Raw genomic sequence first — 16,511 nt, 5'->3', positions numbered from 1 at the left:
TTAAACTGCACTCTTGCAGAAAACTGGGATCTTTTTTTCCTGTAAAGGGTCTCCTAGTGTGAAGTTCCCCTTTCTGCACGAGTGTCACCTTCAACAAATAATCAGTGCTTCGAACAAGACAGCTTTTATTAAAGGAGATGGCTTGATAGAACCACACATATTTGCCAGCTCTGTGTTACTTGGAAGAAAAGCGGGAGAGATGATGTGATGCAGCCAAATGCAGTTGTGCGTTTGGCTGTCCCTCCTAGTGTCGGTCAGAAGTTGCCACAGGGTCTTCTGGGTCTCATCCGGTCATAGATAAAAGTGTCCCCAGTATTACATTTGGCTTTTGAGACTATAAATTCCATGTTAGAAGTGCTGATGCCTTTCTCCAGGAGAGGGTTGGAGGATTGGCCATATGAAATACCAAGGCTTTTTTGGCTTGCAGTAGTTCTTTCTTCCGTGCTGTATAGGGGTTTATTCATTTAGGGAGGCAAAGGCTGGAATACTGTCCATTCCCACAGAGCTGGATGGGGAGAGGGAGCTTCAGGACGTAGGAGCAGCCTGACACTGATGTCCCCAAAGCCCTATTTAATGTGGCAATTGGCCCCATTGCCATGTAACAGGGGGTTCCCACTGGTTGCTCCTGCAGCCACTTCCCCTGTGCTGTCCATAGAGTCTCCTGGAGAGTCGCTTCAGGGGACTGGTCAGGCTCAAACTGCCTGTGTCCTAGCCCCCAGCAAGGCTAGAGCCGGTGTGAGGAGACAGGAGTGTCCTCAGCCACGTGGGCATCTGCATCTTCACACAGTTTAATTTTTAGCTGGTGCAGCTCTCACTGTAGTTCGTGGCTCAGTGTCCTGGGAGCTGTGGGGGACTGTGGGGCACAGTCACACTCCCCTGGGACCTCACCATGCGAGAGACACATGGTGACATATGAGCAGGCTCTCTGTGCTACTTGCTGTAGGAGATGAAGGGCAGTTCTGCTGAGCAGAAGGCTTTTCTCCCCTGTTAATTTCATGCTGATTGGCAGGAAGACTTGATACCTAAAAGTTGATTTTTCTCCTGAAAGTGTTAATATAAATGTCAGCCTAAAGCAGTCAGTTGAGATGTGCTGGTGTGGGGACAGCCAGGCCATCGATGTGTAAGTGCTGCAGTGTGAATGACCCAGTCAAGCTTCTCAAATCCCTCTTATTTTTATGTTCGTTTTTGAAGTGACTTTTAATCCTTCAGACATATTGGTCCCTAGGCCCTTTTTTCAAAGAGGAAAAAGAACCCAGCTCGAGCAGTTTTGGTAATAATAGTACTTAGTGCTTAAGAAATGCTGTGGAATTAATCTTCCTGGGCCAGTAAATTGAAATGAAGTTGTATTGATCTTGGTTGAGGAGCACGAAGGTGACGTGAAATCAGCTTTCCTCTGGGCATAACGCAGCGGCTCCCTCTCTGCAGCTCCTTCATGGCCAGTGAAGGTGGAATTGGTGAACCTGTGAAGTCTGGGTTCAAGCTGAGCCCTGCATTGTGGTTCGTTGCCTCTGCCCTCCCTGCTGAATCAGATGTTGTCCTCCAGGCTGGTCAGACCTACCAAGAAGCAGTGGGAATTAGGTGTCTGTGGTTCTGGGGAAAAGTCTGTTGTGGGATGATGGCTTAGGGAGGGGGGGAGATGCTTCTGGTTCCCTGTCCTGCTCCTTCCCACATCCTATCCCCCTGGGGTCAGCGAGGTGTTCCACGTCACTGGGCTAGACCTGTTGGTCTGCCTTCCTGTCACATGGAGAAGTCTTCTGGCCACCCTCTGTTGATTCAAACAGGACAGAGCAATAGAAATAAATAGCCGGTGAGGAGAAAGTGTTCCAAGTTGTCTGAAGTCCTTTGGGCAGCCATGGCCTTTGCTCCCCTGTGCTCCCAGAAGGAAATGGAGAATACCGTGGGTGGGCACTGGGTACCTTGGGCCACCCTGGGCCAATGGGAAAGAGCAGCGTTGAGGCTGTGATGCTGTACGATTTGGTGTACCGATTGGCATGTTTTGTGTTTGAGTTATTGCAGGTTCCAATCAATAGTTTGATTATTGTTTTGTTGGTTTCCAGGTTACAAACTGGTTGGGAGCCATTCTGGGGTGAAGCTCTGCTGACAGACAAAGGTCTCTTCTCTCATTTTCTAAATTGAAATTAAAAAAGTAGACACTTACTCAGGTAGTACCATTTCCAAATGAAGTATTGTTTAAAAAAGCAGTATTACATTAATGAAACCAAATTTCATCTTCCAAGCTGTAGTTTTACATTTCAAGCTATTAAAATCCTGCTGTGAAGAATGAGCATGTGACCGTGGCCAAGAGCTGGGAATCGAATTTTCTGTTGTTTTTTCCTGTGATTCTGCTGTCTGCTAAAATAACTCCTGCCTCCTGAGGTACACAGCAGAGGGAGAACACCACACAGAGGAGTGGGAAGGTTTCATCAGCACTGTGAGGTCCCTGAAACAAAGATACTGCAGTCTGTCATTCCAGTGGAATAGGCAGACGAGGGCATTTGAACGTGTTGTTGTGGGACTGTGAGCACAGTCTAGTGGGGATGGGATGGAGCAGCCCTGAGGAGAAGGACTTGGGGTTTTGGGTGACGAGAATCTCCCCGTGACCTGGCTTGAGTGTGCGCTTGAGCCCAGAACCCCCCTGTGTGCTGGGCTGCATCCCCCCCCCCAGGGCGTGAGGAGCAGGTCAAGGGAGATCTCAGGCACAAGTTCTTCCCTGTGAGGCTGGTAAGGCCTTCAGCATTGGTGTTCAATAAACTGTGGCAATCAGCACCTCGTGAAGATGCCAGCACATCGCTAATTTTTGTGGTGTGGCAGGGATGAGTTCCTTGTCTCTTGGCTTTGCTGCATGATTAACTTTGGTTTTGAACAGTTCTGTGAAGGGCAATCCCCAAAGAGAGTGGCTGCAGCGAGGCTTTCCTAGTGAAATGCCTGACGTCAAGGAACTGGTTCATCATGAGCAGTTTTGCGAGCCCACTGCTATGTTGTTCTGAATATTTGTGGGACATCCTGAGCCCAGTGATGCTTTTGCTATTTACTCGTACAAATACTTCTCTCTTCTATCGTTTTTAGCATCAGAGAAGGCCGTGAGATGTCTAAAGAATATCTTGTCACATTTCATCAGTGCTGTGACTAGGAGAGAAAAGCAGAGAACCCATTTTTATTAAAGAACAGGAATTTGATGCAGCACTGTAAAGCAATTTCATGAAGTAAATAGGAGCTGTGTGGGCATAGATAGGAGCCTACTATTTTTAGCTAAAGCAGGAATTGAATGTAAAGTGCTGTAGACACTGACATTGGTTACAGGCAGTGGCTTTGACTCAGATTCACACCAATATGTGAGTATCTTCAGGAGATTTGTTTGAGGTTTGTATCGGGTGCAAGTAGGACCAGGGCTGGAAGCATTAGTTTTGAGTTTCATAGTGATAGCTCAGATTAAAAAGGTTGTTCTGCACAGCAGGCAATGGCATACAATTGAGTTCACTGGCTGTTTTCCCCTAAAATCAAATCCCCTTGAGGTATACATCGGACTTCCCCATCTTCCCGCATTACCCACCAAGTATATCCAGGTCCCTGAGCAAAAGCAATCCCACGAGTGGGTTTGTCTTTACCTGAAGCAGGAATAACCCAGACTGTCTTCCCCAGCAAATTCTTCATATGCACCACGGGAACTTTGTCCCCCTCTACAATATGTAAAAGTTCTGACTGGGCTGGGCCGGCCCTGTTGGCAGATCCTCTGGTGTTGACCAACCAGGTGGCCTTTGGTAAATGTGTATCCCAATGCTTGAAAGTTCCCCCACCCATTGCTCTCAGTGTAGTTTTTAACAGCCCATTGTACCGTTCGATTTTCCCAGAGGCTGGTGCATGGTAGGGGATGTGATATATCCACTCAATGCCATGCTCTTTGGCCCAAATATCTATAAGGTTATTTCGGAAATGAGTCCCATTGTCTGACTCAATTCTCTCTGGGGTGCCGTGTCGCCGCAAAATCTGTTTCTCAAGGCCCAGGATGGTGTTCCGGGCAGTGGCATGGGGCACAGCGTATGTTTCCAGCCAGCCGGTGGTTGCTTCCACCATGGTAAGCACATGGCGCTTGCCTTGGCAGGTTGGTGGCAGTGTGATATAGTCAATCTGCCAGGCCTCCCCATATTTATACTTCAACCATCGTCCTCCATACCAAAGAGGCTTTAACCGCTTGGCTTGTTTAATTGCAGCACATGTTTCACACTCATGAATAACCTGGGCAATAGTGTCCATTGTTAAGTCCACCCCTCGGTCACGGGCCCATCTATATGTTGCATCTCTGCCCTGATGGCCTGAAGTGTCATGGGCCCACCGGGCCAAAAATAATTCACCTTTATGTTGCCAATCTAAGTCCATCTGAGCCACTTCAATCTTAGCCGCTTTATCCACTTGTTGGTTGTTCTGGTGTTCCTCAGTGGCCCGACTCTTGGGTACATGGGCATCTACATGACGTACCTTCACCACCAGGTTCTGCACCCTGGCAGCAATATCTTTCCACAGTGCAGCAGCCCAGATGGGTTTACCTCTGCGTTGCCAGTTGCTCTGCTTCCATTGCTTCAACCACCCCCACAGGGCATTTGCCACCATCCATGAGTCAGTATAGAGGTAAAGTACTGGCCACTTTTCTCATTCAGCAATGTCCAGGGCCAGCTGGATGGCTTTCACCTCGGCAAACTGACTCGATTCACCCTCTCCTTCAGCAGTTTCTGCAACTTGTCGTCCAGGACTCCACACAGCTGCCTTCCATCTCCGATGCTTTCCCACAATACGGCAAGAGCCATCAGTAAACAAGGCATACTGCTTTTCACTTTCTGACAGTTTATTATATGGTGGGGCCTCTTCAGCACGCACCACCTCCTCCTCTGGTGACATTCCAAAATCTTTGCCCTCTGGCCAGTCCATGATGATTTCTAGAATGCCTGGACGACTGAGATTTCCTATTCGAGTTCGTTGTGTAATTAGTGCAGCCCATTTACTCCATGTAGCATCAGTTGCATGATGTGTAGAGGAGACCCTGCCTTTGAACATCCAGCCCAGCACGGGCAACCGGGGTGCCAGGAGGAGCTGTGCTTCAGTGCCAATCACTTCCGAAGCAGCTTGAACCCCTTCATAGGCTGCCAGTATCTCTTTCTCAGTTGGGGTATAGTTGGCCTCAGATCCTTTATGTCCCCATCTCCAAAAGCCGAGGGGTCGACCTCGAGTCTCCCCTGGAGCTTTCTGCCAGAGGCTCCAGGTAGGACCGTTCTCCCCAGCTGCAGTGTACAGTATATTTTTTACATCTGGCCCGGTCCGGACTGGTCCAAGGGCTACTGCATGAACTATCTCGTGTTTAATTTGCTCAAAGGCTTGTTGCTGCTCAGGGCCCCATTTAAAATCATTCTTCTTCCGGGTCACATGATAGAGAGGGCTTACAATCGAACTGTAATTTGGGATGTGCATTCTCCAGAACCCCACTGCACCCAAGAAAGCTTGCGTTTCTTTCTTATTAGTTGGTGGAGACATTGCTGTTATCTTGTTGATCACATCTGTGGGGATCTGTCTACGTCCATCTTGCCATTTTATTCCCAAAAATTGAATCTCCTGTGCAGGTCCCTTGACCTTACTCCGTTTTATGGCAAAACCGGCTTTCAGCAGGATTTGGATTATTTTCCTCCCTTTCTCAAAGACTTCTTCTGCTGTATCGCCCCACACAATAATGTCATCAATGTATTGCAGGTGTTCTGGAGCTTGCCCCTGTTCCAGTGCAGTCTGGATCAGTCCATGGCAAATGGTAGGGCTGTGTTTCCACCCCTGGGGCAGTCGGTTCCAAGTGAACTGGACACCCCTCCAAGTAAAAGCAAACTGTGGCCTGCACTCTGCTGCCAAAGGAATGGAGAAAAATGCATTGGCAATATCAATCGTGGCATACCACTTGGCTGCTTTTGACTCTAGTTCATACTGAAGTTCTAGCATGTCCGGTACGGCAGCACTCAATGGTGGTGTGACTTCATTCAGGCCACGATAGTCTACTGTTAGTCTCCATTCTCCATTAGACTTTCGCACTGGCCATATGGGGCTATTGAAGGGTGAGCGGGTCCTGCTGATCACCCCCTGACTCTCCAGTCTACGGATCAGCTGATGGATGGGAATCAGGGAGTCTCGGTTGGTGCGATATTGCCGCCGGTGCACTGTTGTGGTCGCAATTGGCACTTGTTGTTCTTCAACTTTCAGCAACCCCACAGCAGAGGGATCTTCTGAGAGACCAGGCAAGGTGGACAGCTGCTCAATTTCCTCAGTCTCCAAAGCAGCAATACCAAAAGCCCACCGGTACCCTTTTGGGTCTTTGAAGTACCCTCTCTTGAGGTAGTCTATGCCGAGGATGCATGGAGCCTCTGGACCAGTCACAATAGGGTGCTTTTGCCACTCCCTCCCAGTCAGGCTGATTTCAGCCTCCAGCACAGTCAACTCTTGGGATCCTCCTGTTACTCCAGAAATATAGATGGGTTCCACCCCTTGACAGCTTGATGGCATCAGGGTACACTGTGCACCGGTATCTACTAGAGCCTTATACTTCTGTGGGACTGATGTGCCAGGCCATCTGATCCACACAGTCCAGTAAATCCGATTGTCCCCTACCTCCACCTGGCTGGAGGCAGGGCCCCTCTAATGGTTCGTCACAGCTTTGGACACTTAAGTCGTGTTGAAAGGGATTATTCTTCGTTATCACAGGAGCTGGAGTAAAATCAGCTCTTCCACTCCATCTGGGAAACTGCTCACCAGAGACTGAAGCCGTAGCTCTCATGGGACGATCAGTCTTGGCCCTTGCTCCCCTCTTCAGTTCACTCACCCGTTCCTCCAAAGCTGAAGTAGGTTTTCCATCCCACTTTGTCATGTCTTCTCCGTGATCCAGCAGGTAAAACCATAGGGTACCCCGTGGCGTATACCTCCTGTATCTCCTCTCTTGAACAATAGGACGCCTTTTGTTAATAGCTGAGACGTGTGTTAGTACACTTGAGGAGCTGGATAAATCAGATAGATCGTCCCTCAATTGTTTGAGGTCCTGGGACAGTTTTTTCACAGCTGAGATGATGGAAGGGGTGAGATTGTCTTCGAACTCTCGGAGTTTATGAACCATTTCATCCACTGTTAGTGGTACTATGTCATTCCAGGTTACTGTTGCCAATGAATGGGCATATGATGACGGTGCATTCCGTGTAAGTTTTCTCACATGGGTCGTGTACATTCAACTTCATCTGGATCTATAGGTGTATCCCCGTTATTCGGCTTGATGTGATAGATCATCTCTACGATGGCCGATTCCCTCAGAGACTGGATGCCTTTGTCTATAGTAGTCCACTTGGCCGAACGACTCGTAACATCGTCCTTGAACGGAAACCTTTCTTTCACAGCTGCCAAGAGCCTCCTCCAAAGGCTGAGGGACTTTTTCTCTCTTGCAATTGCTTTGTCAATTCCCCCTTCTCTAGCAAGTGATCCCAGCTGCTTGGCTTCTGTACCTTCTAGTTCGTGACCATCGGCCCCATTGTCCCAGCATCGGAGTAACCAGGTGATGATGTGCTCCCCTGGTTGACGGGTAAAATCTTTCCGCATATTCCGCAGCTCGGTTGAGGTCCGAGGTCGAGAAGTTACCTCTTCTTCTTCTTCTTCGTCATGTGATGATGACTCCTGATCAGATTCTGGACCGGGTGGTGAATTCATTGGTTCTTCATCTCTCTTCACCCTTTTTGCCTCCTTTTTGCTTGTTCTCTTGCGTACAGGGGCAACCGATATTGGTAGGAATTGGTCCCCTGGTTTGGCTGCAGTGATTATCACTGTGGTTTGAGTAGCAACTGTACTTGTGACTGGGGGTGGTGTAGCTGCTGTGCTTGGAGCTGGGGTAACCACGCTGTCTGTTGCAGTTGAAGTTTGAGCAGCTGCTGTACTTGCCACTGGGGTATCTGCTCTGTTCATTGAGGCCAAAGTTTGAGTAGCGACTGTACTTGTTGCTGGGGGTGGTGCAGCTGCTGTGCTTGGAGCTGGGGTAACCACGGTGTCTGTTGCAGTTGAAGTTTGAGCAGCTGCTGTACTTGCCACTGGGGTAGCTGCGCAGTTCATTGCAGCCAAAGTTTGAGTAGCGACTGTTGCTTTGCCCTCAGATCTGCCGACATTCTTTTCCTTTTGAAGGTGCTGGATAGTGTTGAACGAGGCCCTGTAAGCATAGGCCAAGCCCCAGCACGTTGCCGTGATTTGTCCATCTCTGGTATGGCCAGAATGACCACACACCTCATTTAAGTGTTTTACTAATTCTTCTGGATTTTGCAGTTGTTCGGTAGTGAAATTCCAAAGTACTGGAGGGGCCCACTGACTTAGATACTTGCCCATACTATCCCACACACCCTGCCACTCATGGCTGTCCAGCCTCAGGGAAAATCTCTCGGTCCTCCTACGTCGTCGTTTGACCCCAGACAAGACCCAAACCTGACTCTGCTTAACTCTTGAAATCAGTAGTGGGCAAAACACACTCTGTATGCGTGTTAGCATGGTGATTCCCATCACCATCAGCAAACAAGTCTCAACAGCATTAAAAGGCCATTCAAAAAATTCAAAACTCTCAAATGTAAATGGTCTGGGGGGACGACTGGGAGTGTAAAAGGATGTCTCCTTCACAGGTTGAGCACCTGAGAAGGAGAAAAAAGATGTGTAATTGCTAAGCACCTCCATCATCTACCTCCCGAAGTATAAAGGTGGTGACCACACTGGGAACATAAGCCAGATCAGTTTCATGATCAATGATTCTATTGTATTACAAGTCATTACCATAAAGTACAATGGGACAAAAACCTTAGCCCAAGCCCCACACTTGAAAAACACTAATACAGCAAATACCGGATGGAAGTAAGATATGGTATACTGAAACTGTGAGATCAAGAGGAAAAACCTTGAGAGCCAATAAATCAGCATTGTGACGAGTGACTATCAATCCAGTCAGATCTGTTCTTATCTCAACCCCTCGTGCCCCACATTGGGCGCCAAAAAAAAAAAACTGTCGTGGTTTAAACCCAGTCAGGTAACTTGTTCACTCACTCCCAGTGAGTGGTGCCGAGCTGACAACAATCGAGGTCCGTGTCCCCCCCCCACTGGGGTTCTCCCCCACTCCCGGAGGAACGGGGAGGAGGATCGAAAGAGTGCAACTCCTACGGGTTGAGACAAGAACAGAACAGCAACCAATGTACAACACAAATCACCACCGCTACTATCAACTACAACAATGATAAGGGAAAATAACAAGGGAAGAGAATACGATACCACCGGCCAAGAAAACGAGTCCCACCCGAAAGCCCGTGTCCTTCCGGGTAGCTCCCAGTTACCCCCCACCCCGGGCATGAAGTGCTGTGGTATGGAATACCTCCCTGGCTAGCCCGGGTCAGGTGCCCCGTCTCTGCTTCCTCACAGCTTCCCCTCCTCCCTGGCAGAGCATGAGCCTCACAGAGTCCTTGGTCAGGGTAAACATCACTTAGCAACAACCGAAAACATCGGTTTCACCAACAGTGTTCCCAGGCTGGAAGTCGAAACACAGCACTGCACCAGCTACCACAAAGGAAAAACATGACTGCTACTGCTGAACCCAGGACACTGGTGCTCTAGAGAACGTGGGCTGGCCCATCTTGTGCAAAGCCACCAAGGTGCAAAGCAAAATGAGTATCTTTGGTTTGAAACTGGGCCGTTTTTCTTACTCCAGGTACCTTCATCGCCACCAATTCAGTTGCAATCTCAGTGAGTGAAAAGTGATGACTTGGTAACCGTTGCCTTCCTAAAGCAGTCTCTAATAGATGACTTTCCATTCTAGTCAGTAAAGTGACCCCTGTTCTTAGGGGGGTGAATTTGTTAGTTCTCTAAAGGCAATGAGCTCTGCCTGGATGGGAGCGGTGAGCAGCTCCAGAGGTGCTTACTCACTGGGCTGCCAAGGGAGGGTTTTGCCAGGCTGGGAGAGCGCAGGATGGGGTTGGTGAGAGACACTCAGCAAAACCAAAAGCAGTGACGTGAAAGTCCGCTGAGTGGGAGGACATGGAGGTTATTCTTTGAGCTCTTTTGTCTTCCCAGCTAACTCATACGATGGGGCTTGCGCTTCCTCTCGTATTCACGCCTTCCCCAGGGACCTGGTTGCCAGAAATACCCCTTCCATCCCGAAGCCTGAGTGTGCATGCAAACCCAGCCAAATTCCTCCTTGTCCTGGGTTCAGCAGTAGCAGTCATGTTTCTCCTTCTTGGTAGCTGGTGCAGTGCTGTGTTTTGATTTTTGGCCTGGGAACAGAGCTGATAGCGATGTTTTGGTTTGGCCAAGGACTTTGTGAGCCTCATGCTCTGCCAGGGAGGAGGGGAAGCCATGAGGAAGCAGAGACAGGACACCTGACCCAAACTGACCAAAGAGGTATTCCATACCACAGCACGTCATGCCCAGGATGTAACTGGGAGTTAGCTGGAAGGGCTGGGAGACTGCAGGGTTGGAAGAGGGTCGGTGCTTGGTCGGGCTTGGGGTGCAAGTTATCGGTTGGCTGGTGGTGAGGTGTTGTATTCTCTTCCCTTGTTATTTCCTTTATCATTATTATTACTGGTGGTAGCAGTAGTGATCTGTGTTATACCTTAGTTACTAAACTATTCTTATCTCAACCCGTGGGAGTTGCATTCTTTTCGATTCTCCTCTCCGTCCCTCCGGGAGTAGGGGGAGGGAAAGAAGGGGGGGAGTGAGTGAACGAGTTACCTGACTGGGTTTAAACCACGACACTCCTGAATCCCACTTTTTCTATTTCATAGTCTTTAAGTTTTAACAATGGAAATACTTCATGAGGATATTGAAATGGCAGCATTAGTGCAGAAGGACAGCAGAATTTTGGAGAGAATTTTGGGGAAGCTGTGTCCCATGTTAGTGTTAGATGTAAGCATTAGACACTGGTCATCCAGTGAAGTTTGCGTTCTGAAATGTTAATTGGGGCTCTTGATGGGCTTTCATCATATCCTGGCTTGAACGAACACAGCAAATAGCAGGTTTAGTGTGTAAGTTTTTGCTGCTTTTCTTCAGAGCAATTTAATGGCTGGGAAGGAAAAGGTACTGCTTGTGTCTTTTGTCTTCCTTTTTTTTCATGTTATCAGGTAGCAGTGGTGCATTTAATTCTGCAGTGGTGACTGGACTGGTAGGGAGAGGATTGTCGTGCATTTTGTCCCTCTGTCCCTACACAGCAGGTACATCATAAACAGCAAATAGAAAGCGATAGCGTTGTCGGAGCGAGGAATTTTGCTCCTGATACTGCACTGCAGACCATTTAACACTGTTCCCCTTCAAAATGACCCACTTGGTATTTCTTAGCAGTAGCAGCAGCCTGTCTCTGGAGTAGGGGACTGAGCACGGTCCAAGTCTTAAAATGTTCATAGGAAATGCTGATTGCAGATACACTAATAATATCTACAGCTGTCACAGCATATGCTGCCTTTTTTTCTATCTCGATTTTGTCAGTAATGCTGTATACCTCTAAGAGAGAGATCAGTTCCCTGGCTGAACGTGAGCATACTGAACTGGAAGAAAGGGAACAAGATCAAGATGTGGAGCCACCCATTGTTGGTCCTGTAGATCTAGAGCAGAACAAACTTGATCCTCCAGAGGGTTTGGATGAAGCCACCAAAATATGCTTCTTGGTACTTAATTTTACCTCCTTTGACATTTCTTTGAATTTGCTGGTTGCATAAAATATTTGGTAGTCTCTATGGCTGTTTTTCTTGTAAGTTCACAAAGTATGGGTCTATGATTTCAGTGTATTGTTATGTAAAGGTAATAAACTATATCTGCAGTCATGAACACTACAAGATTGTTGACGCAGGAGTCACGGACAACGCAGAGACGATCAATGTGATCAAGCGATTGCCAAATTTATTACAAAGCCTTAACTCCTTATATACTATTTCTTACATGCACTTACAGTGATTTTGGCATATTATGATTGGATACATGTCTTGAAGACCCTTAGTGACTAACATATAATTGGTTAAACACAGGTGTGAGAACTCGACCTCGAAAGCTTGCCAGCAGTCCACAGTTCTCAGTAACTCAGTGAATTCCAGCTTCTTATCTTGCTTGCTTAATCTTCTTCAGGCCTCTCATGGCCTTGCTGTATCTTTCAGGATTATTCAGAATTTATGAACTAATTATGCATTTTCCCATGAGATCACTGCCTCCCCATCTCTCCCTTTTTGTTTTATATATGTTTTGGGTGACCCTACTTGAGCAGGGAATTTGGCCTAGATCATATCTCCAATATATGCCAACTACAGGCTGCTGGGCCTGCCCCTTTTTTCTGCAGTATGGCTCTCTGATAACAGGGGAGGCCATCCTTCACATCAAGGTCTGGCATGGCATGTGTCCCCACCGCTCCACACCTGCCGGGTTGCAGCCAACAGCAGAGCTAAAGGTTCTTCTTGGTGGCAAACACAGAGGCCAACCCAGTCTTGCCCTTGACTGTGGTAGCAGGCATTTGGTCAGCCTCAGTCCTTGCACCTTGTTGTCAATGCAGAGTTTCACCTCCTTCATCCAGTACCAAGTCGCTACTACAGCAAGGCACACACACATTTACATTAGCAGAGTAACTATTACAGGGTGCAGCAGCATGTTGAAGATGCTGATGGCAGCGAGGGACTAGCCAAAGAAATTTCTTACCACTGGAATTCTCCCGCCCTCTTAATTTATTCCATTACCTGCTTTATAACACTACCATTGTATTAGAATCTTTCTAGCCTTTGCCTTAGCATTTTCTAGCAGCTACTGCAAATTTGCATACTCTAACATCTCTTTTATAAGTGACAAATCTATATAATACAAGGTGTGGTTTCTTATTAGCGACTGGCTAGTAAATACAGGTGGTTTTATACACAAAATCACAGCCTCTAATAATAGCTACTCTACAAGCACACACACATATTCAAGCAGTTACTTTTCAGTAGCCCCCAAGTGATGTTTTGCAATCATTAGATTTTCTCTTCCTCTATCTCATTCTGCTTGGGGTATTCACGGTCAGCTCCTGTAGCAGAGGCATCAGGTTTTTCCATTTGTCTGTCCAGCTCATGGCAAGGCTTGACAAACTTTGCAGGCAGTCGCCGTGGACCTGTAGGCAGGAGGACACAAATATACCCCTTCCCCCAGGTTATCAGTTCTTGAGAAGCAGACAGGTTAAACTGCACGTTGTTAACCGGCGAGGAGTTTGCTGCATCATTGCCTTTGGTTTTGGTTTTGTTTTTTTGATCCAAAGTCGCTCACCCTACAAACACCGGCCTGCTCGGCAGCAGTTACAGCTGCCTGCCTGCTTCAGCAGCAACCATAAATACCTGCTGGCAACCTCACCTTTACATTAACCCTTTCATGCCCGAAATGTTAAACTGCTCCCCATTAAAAACTTTTACATGAACCAAACACCAAAAAAAACACACAGAACACCATCTGCCCTCAACACACGCACACACACACTTGTGGGATCCCACAAGCACGCTCCACACAACTACAATATTTGAAGCACAAAATCCAGACAATCATCACTCCCACGTACAGAACGTGGCTGAAGGACCCTGTGGAGACTAACAGCAAACCAGCTCCGAGAAGCATCATTGCAGTGCGAGGTGGCAGGCTCAACCTTAGCGGGCGTCCCTGCAGAGGCTCTGCCTCCCCCACATTTCATGAGGCTTGGGCTTTTATACTGACCAAAATGCACACTCATTCCAACACAGGTGGCCAGCCTATGTTGGAAGAAGTGGCCAGCAATATCTACAAAGGTCTCCAAAGGTCGATAGAAACCTGGACATACTTGTATTTACCGACTTCTAGTTCATGAGTATCACAGAGAGAGTGTATTAAATGAGTCACAGTATGCCCAATACCCCTGATAAGAACATATGAAAGACCTTCCTACCACCAAAACCGCATACAATACACCTGTATCCTGTATTTGTCTCGCTGTAGGTTGGGGGGGGGGGGTGGTGGATGGTTTTTTTGTTTGTTTTTTTTGTTTGTTCGTTTTTTGTTTTTGTTTTTCCTTCTTTAACGTAAAAAAGATTGCTCTCTTCACTTTAAGAAGGGCTGGACACATCCATAAAACAGAAGTCCTAAGCTGAAATTTCAGTTCATTCAATCACTGACAAGGGGGGTGTCCTGGGGCAGTGCTGACTCTTTCCACGGTTTCACCCATCGAGCTGGCACCCACCGCAAACCAGAATCTATAATTATACACATATAACCTCGACCAGTTAGTTTTACTTCTGTGTTGCAGAATGGCTCCAAGAGCAAGGCCATGGATCCTTAGAGGCCTTGTGCAAGCAAAGCAAGGTGTAGACCTCACAGGTAACCGGATACCGGATGTGGGAGGAGAATGTGAAGGAAGCTGTGTAGAACTAACCAATACTGTTCTGACTAGTAGGCGTAGCTACACACCACGCAGATATAAGCGAAGTGTGCCACAAATAAAGTAGAAGTTTGCTTGTCACCCATATTGGGTTGGCGTGTCTTGCTTCTTCTCACCGCTTACAAATGGCGCCCGAACAGGGACCATGGACTACAGGGCCCCGGCTACCGGGGACCCAGATTACAGGGCCCCGGTTAACGGGGACCCGGAATACAGGGCCCCGGTTAGCGGGGACCTGGAATACAGGGCCCTGAGTATCAGGGATCTGGAACGGCGAGTGAGTGGCGCCGGCGGCAGCGGCCGGGGAGCGTGGGCAATGCTGCTGGGGTGGCTTGACGGACCCGGGTGCTTGGACTGACCGAAAGGAGTCCGCCGCTGGGGCGAATCAGGCACTGCTGTGTCGGGAGGCCGATCCGGAGACCGAGGTTACAGGACGACCCAGAAGAAGACGATCCAGAAAAGGCCGGCCATGAAAATGGACCGAGAGGTAGCCCTGGACTTACTACAGTGCTTTTTTATAAAAGCGAGGAATTGAGCCTGAGACTCTAAAGCAGCTAGCAGGTCTAGTGGCTGTAGGGAAGGCTAAGGGATTTTTTGTAGATCCTAACACAGTTTTTGAGGAGAGTGAGTGGCAAAAGTTTGGTGATGAACTATTTGACTCAATGCTTAATGATGATAAAACGGCAAAGAAACTCGGTAAACCACGGAGAGAAGTAATAAACTGTATAAAAAGATACAAGGCGGAAAAGAAAACTGCCACGGTAGCAACGGAGACACTAGGAACAGACGTCCCCGGTCGGTTGAAGCCAGGGGAAGATTACAACTCGTTTTACCCAACTCGCGGGAGCACAGGGTTCCCCCCACCCCTTCCTTTTCTCCCCCTCCTTCATCAGAAGGTGCCGCGGAGGAGGTGTAACCCCCTGCTCCCCCACCACCCCAGTTCCAAAAGTAGGGACTTTGAAAAGGACAGAGAAAGTATATTAGAAGGGATACGCATGATGAATGTCGAGGAAGCTGAAAGGAAGAGGGCGGTGCCTGGGCGCCGGGTCGATTGGGGAGCCATTTTGAAGCATGCAGTAGAAAATAGAGATTATGTGCTAGCAGGAGATTTAAAGGGACTGCGATCCTTTCCAACCCATTATGCCCTAGAGTGGAAATTTTTAACTCAGTTATGGAGGAGCCAGGTCTGCAGATGGCCACATACTGAACGAGAGACATCTGACAAGAAAGACATAGCTATGAGCAACGGAGACCCTGAGTTCGGCCCAGGATCAGCCCCTGAATCCCCTGAATCTGAGCCAGATTTATATCCTCTGCTTCCAGACTCTGACTCTTTGTCTCCCGGGTCGGTCTGCTCAGACTCACTGGCCCTGGAGACGCTCAGCTGTAACAATGGTTAACCAAAGATGCGATCATTACTGGTGAATTTTCTGCAATGGGCATCTCTGCATATCCTGTGTTTACTACACAGCAGGGGGCTAAAGAGTGGGAAGCTCTTGATCTCAAAATAGTTAAGGAGGCCTGACAAGCAGTGACCACGTATGGGTTAAAATCCTCTTATACTCAAGCTGTATATGTTATGATTTTTCTTGCAATTGACAGGGGGAGCCCATACAGTTCCTCTGTGATACTCATGTACTAGAAGTTGGTAAATATAAGTATGTCCAGGTTTCTATCAACCCTTGGAGACCTTTGTAGATACTGCTGGCCACTTCTTCCAGCACAGGCTGGCCACCTGTGTCGGAATGAGTGTGCATTTTGGTCAGTATAAAAGCCCAAGCCTCATACGATGAGGGGGAGGCAGAGCCTCTGCGGGGGCGCCCGCTAAGGTTGAGCCTGTCACCTTGCACTGCAGTGATGCTTCTCGGAGCTGGTTTGCTGTTAGTCTCCACAGGGTCTTTCTGCCACGTTCTGTACGTGGAACTGTAGTGGGAGTAATGATTGTCTGGATTCTGTGCTTCAAATACTGTAGTTGTGTGGCGTGTGCTTGTGGGATCCCATAGGCATGTGTGTGTGCGTGTGTTGAGGGCAGACGGTGTTCTGTGTATTTTTGTTGTTGGGTTCATGTAAAAGCTTTCAACAG

Source organism: Pezoporus flaviventris, unplaced genomic scaffold (assembly GCF_033815535.1).
Source record: "Pezoporus flaviventris isolate CSIRO_AGI_PZ_B2104156 unplaced genomic scaffold, CSIRO_AGI_Pfla_v1 ptg000127l, whole genome shotgun sequence".
In the NCBI taxonomy this organism is placed as follows: Eukaryota; Metazoa; Chordata; class Aves; order Psittaciformes; family Psittacidae; genus Pezoporus; species Pezoporus flaviventris.
This window is presented reverse-complemented; position numbering follows the sequence as displayed.